This window comes from Hemicordylus capensis, chromosome 1, assembly GCF_027244095.1.
Source record: "Hemicordylus capensis ecotype Gifberg chromosome 1, rHemCap1.1.pri, whole genome shotgun sequence".
Taxonomy (NCBI): domain Eukaryota; kingdom Metazoa; phylum Chordata; class Lepidosauria; order Squamata; family Cordylidae; genus Hemicordylus; species Hemicordylus capensis.
The window spans coordinates 274,116,730-274,121,986 of record NC_069657.1 but is presented as its reverse complement, the minus strand read 5'-3'; positions in this window follow the sequence as shown (position 1 = coordinate 274,121,986).

Sequence of the window (5,257 nt, the reverse complement as noted above, 5' to 3'; positions counted from 1 at the left end):
AAACCTAGGTAGGAGCCAAAAATGGCAGCCCCGTGTCAAGCTCTCCCTCTCCCTTCGTTAGCATGAAGGACAGCTTAACCTGTGTCCTGACACTGTCATGTGTTTCTGCTGCCTCACCCTCATTCCATGTCATTAGCTACCACGGTTAGAGGAAAGGAAAAGTTCAGTGTAATGATGGAAACACATGGGGTAAACTTGTACTGGATATCATGGAGGGGGAAGGTGAAATTCAATATAGGGTGCCAGCAGGCCCATGTTTCTGGTAACATACAGCTCTGACTTGAAAGGTAGCACATGAACCTGGCCCAGTTGTACATAAACCGCTACCAGTCTTTCTTTAATTGCCCTCCTGGAAAAAAATATAGGGGTGCTGAAGAGACTGAGACATAGGACATATGCATATGAATTTCCGAGCTCAATCAATAAAAAGAGGCAAGACCACAGCCTTCACATCCCTTTCAACTGCATATCGCTAAGTATAGTATGACTCTAGAAATGGCAATTCTAGGCTTCCATGTCAGAATCAGTCTTTTATTTTCTCCATGTAGTTTTCCTTGACTCAGGGGTGTGTTCACCTTTGCAACCACAAATTAAAGCAAAATAGTAGAGATGCTGGCTGACATCCAGGCCAAGTTACTCATGAGTAGTCCCTCTGAAATTAATGGGATGAGTTAGTTATGCGTAACTTGGCCTGGATTTCAGCCAAAAAACTGGTGGATTCTCATAGTATAAATCTGTGACTGAGGTTCCAGTACATCTATTTTTATTATAAATATGATGTGATTCCTTCAGGGGAAAAAAAAAGAGTACAGTTTGATGAAATAGATACAGGAAGTGGTTCTGAACTGTGTGATGATTGTGGCATAATATCCTATGCAGATTGGAGTCTCTCAGAAAAGTACCAATGTGTACTTGTTCAGGAGGACAAGAGTGACTATGGGTTTGTTTGAAAATGTCTTTGAAAAAAATGCAAATGACAAGTCCCATCTATGTTACAACTTTTTACTCTCTTTTAATACCATTGTTATAACACTGTAGTGTTGTGGTTGTCAGAGCTGTTTAGTTTATGTAACCAGCCACCGTGGTAATTGATATCACAGCAGGTGTAATATAAAGTGTGGTAGTGGGACTCCCATAAAAAAAGAAACTTCATCAATGAAAAATGACATTTACCCTTGTGCAAAGAAATACCATGCAAATAATGCTATATAAAGAAACACCACTAGTGAAAAAAATTAAAAAGTAATAATTTCTGCAGTTAATTACTACCAGCAAGATTAATTCCTATAGTTTTCATCTCTAATATTTTATGAATATGATAGCTACTCTGTAAATATTTGTACAACTACAGCAAACAAAAATGCAATCAAGAAAAGAATAGGGGTATACAATTTGATTCACCATCAAATCTATTTGGGTCAAATTGGGAGTGATTTGCAAATCCCAATCAAACTGCCCCAATCAAATTGACCTCAGAATAGACCCCAATCAAATTAATAATAATAATAATAATAATTTGATTTCTATACTGCCCTTCCAAAAATGGCTCAGGGCGGTTTACACAGAGAAATAACAAGCAAATAAGATGGAACCCTGTCCCCAAAGGGCTCATATTCTAAAAAGAAACACAAGATAAATACCAGCAACAGTCACTGGAGGAAGTACTGTGCTGGGGGTGGATAGGGCCAATTACTCTCCCCCTGCTAAATAAAGAGAATCACCACGGTAAAAGGTGCCTCTTTGCTCAGTTAGCAGGGGCAATTGCCCTCAAAATAAAGGGCCCAGTTCAGGGTTGAGGAGAATCATTCCTGATTAGACCCAAATTGCTTCAGGTGATTCGAACGCCATTTTGAGGCCAATGTTTGGGGGGTGGGGGTGGAAATGGTGCTTTTTTCTGGGGAGAGCTGGTCTACCAATTGGGATCAGCGGATAGACCAGACCTCTGCTCCAGATTTAGCATGTCAGTCCACCTTGGAAGACAGGTCTATGCTAATCCACCCACCCCACATCAAGATTATCACTTTGAGCAGGAAATTACCAATTTTAAAAGAATCTGAGCAATTAATCCTGATCTCAATCTCTCTGCTTCACCCCCCAACTATTTATCTGTACTGCCTCTCTTGTTCCCTCTGTCTTCCAGTTCCAGTCAGAAGTTTTGATAACTTTTGACATTATTGTATATACAGTACATCTTAACTTGTAAAATGGCAGACAGATCCAAAGGGCGAAAGGGAAAAGTGGTAGGTACATGTGGTGGGGGAAGGGATAAAAATGGGGTTTTGTTAGAAGGTGTCTATCCGATCTATCTATCTATCTATTACATTTCTAGTCCACCCCATCCAAAGGCTCTGGGCAGTGCACAAGTTTAAAACATAAAAACAAACACCATTTAAAACACACTGCTTAAAACAATATAAAAACAAAACAATTTAAAACCAATTAAAATACTTAAAAAACAATTTTAAAACCTTGGAAGGCCAGGTCAAACAAGTAGGTCTTTAGGGCTCTCTTAAAGGTCTCTCTTAAAGGTCAACAAAGAGCCTAAAGTATGGATACCTGCTGGGAGTGCATTCCATAGGCCAGGAGCAGCTACGGAGAAAGCCCAACTCCAAGTTGCCACCAGACTGGTAACTGGAGACGGACCTCTCCAGATGACCTCAACATGCGATGGGGATCATACAGAAGAAGGTGCTCTCTAAGCACTCACTTTTATTCATAATATTGGTTTGTTTATCTAGAAAATGGTTATTTATTGTGGCCCTGTGTAAAGCTTCACTCTGAAGCCCAAATGTCATATTTTTAGCAATGGGTAGATGCTGAAAGGCATCATCTCAGACTGTGTGGGAGGTGGCAATGGTAAACCCCTATAGTCACCAGGAGTCAAAATCGACTTGACTGCACACTTTACTTTCTGATCCAGATTAATCTTGTGTGACCGTAAATGCTACTGTGCAAGTGCAAGGACATAGCACATGGTCACTGGGTGAAGAAATTCACATCTGTTCCAGTTCAGTTCTTAGCGCTAGTGCAATATGTTGAAATTGTTGCACAACCTCTTGCACAAGCCTGTATATGTGCAAATGGAGAACTTGTACAATATGCATTTGGATGGTTCTTCTTTCACTAGCAGTAGCAGCACAATTTTGAGGAACATTGTGACTGCAGAAAGGCCTTTCATAAATGTCACTATGGATGCTATCCAATGAATTAGGTAATGCAGCTGATCTGCCTTTCACCCTTTTGGCTTCTTAAAGTCCTCTAGAGTTCTTCTTGCCTACTGATTTCATGCCAAATTTTTACCAATATATGTAGTGGGGGTGGTGTTCAGACTCCCCACCGAACCTTCTGGGTGGGCCCTGAACGGTATACTGCTGCCACCACCTGTTCACAACCTGGGAAGGTTTGTTTTGACCACTTCCCCCACCCCCGGAAGGGCAAACCACTGGGTTGAACAGGATACCCGGTCTCCCTCACAGTTTCACCATAGACCTGAAATTGTAAAGTGATATTACAGTTAGTGAAATATCAGTGAAAACATATTAGAAAATTGTGGCTCCTTTGTCCTAGGGAGGCATGTGACTGGGAGCCCACTTTTCTCCACTACGCACTCATGAAACAGCATTAATAATTCAAAAACAAAAACACAAAACACATTATAATTTAAATAGGGCATAAATTGGAGCAGATGGGGAAAAATAGGCCTCAGACTTATTAAGACACCCAGAGGGGGGAAGAAGAAGAAGAAACTGCTAATGCAAACTGACTACAATTATTGTCCCTACTATACTTTTTATCCTGGTCCTTGGCCTTTTATTCTCCACAGAATTCCTCAGAATAAAATCCCAATAAGAAAAAAAAAACCCTCCTCCCGAAAGAGAAAGGAAAACCAACTCTTAATTTAATTGGTTCCAAGTGGGAGACTGTTGCCAATTACAGGATTTGGTTTGTGGTCTGACCATGATGTCATCTATCCTAGCAACCAGACTCAGACTCTGTTAACCCTTTGCTCACTACAACATATGATTAAGACTTACTTAATTACACATCATTAAGACCTATTTAATTCTATGAGACTAACTTCTGGGTAAACATGCTTAGGATTGCACTGTAAAACACATGCACTTATGTAGCAGGAACTCACTTTTTTCCTATTTATTTATTTATTTATTTATTTATTATTAGATTTATAAACCACCTGATATGAAACATCTCCAGGTGGTTTACATAAAATTCAGAAAATTTAAAACAACCAACAATGAAAAGCAATTAAAACAGTTAAATACAATTTCAGCAGTGCTGCCTGTTGAGGGTGGGGCTGGTGAGAGGTACCTTTAGAAGATATTACTGTTGATACCAGCAGCACCTGGAAGCTGCTGGGAGCAGCACCACCTAGGGATGTGCACAAAACCGGTTTGCTCAGTTCTGTTTGAATTCAAATCGGGTTTGAACCGGGGTGGGGGGGTTTGGTTTTGGTTTTGTGCAACTCCCCCCCATTTGGTTTGAATTCAAACCAAGCTCAAACTGGTTTGAACCAGTTCAAACTGGTTTGTGCCTCCAAAACTGGGTTGGGTGGTAGGCACCCACCAAACCCCAAAGCAATAGGACACTCCTACGATGTTTAATGAATTTTTGAAAATTTTTAATTATTGCCCATTATTCCCTATGTGGAGTACCTGGGGGTGCCAAAGTGGGGTGGGTGGTAGGCACCCTGGGGTGCCTACTACCTACCACACCGCAAGGCAATCAGAAACTCCTGTGATTATTGGTGATTTGTTGAAGTATTTTTAATTTTTTATTTCTCCCATAGGGAATAATGGGGGTTTGAGGCATCTCCATCCCTCCCTGTTGGGGGGTGGCAGGGCACCCCAAGGTGGGTCTGGGGCATGGCAGGGATGGCCTCAACTGCCCCATGCACCCCCAGGTTGATAGGAATTATTGTTCTTTATTTAGGAATTTGTAAGGAATTAATTTTGGGCTACATAGGAAAAGCATTGGGTGAGCCTTTTCTGGGTCAGTAGGTGAAAGGTCACTCAATGCTTTCTAATGTAGGCAAAATTAATTCCTTAAAAATTAAGAAAAGTTCGAACCGGGGGCAGTTTGGTTCAAACTCAGACCAGCACCCCAAAACCACTCCCGGGTTCGATTCGGGTTTGAACCGTTGAACCAAACTAGTTTGAACTTGAACCAGTTTGAACTCGAACCAGTTTGCACATCCCTAGCAGCACCCCGCCTGGCATCCCACACAGCAGCTGCCCCA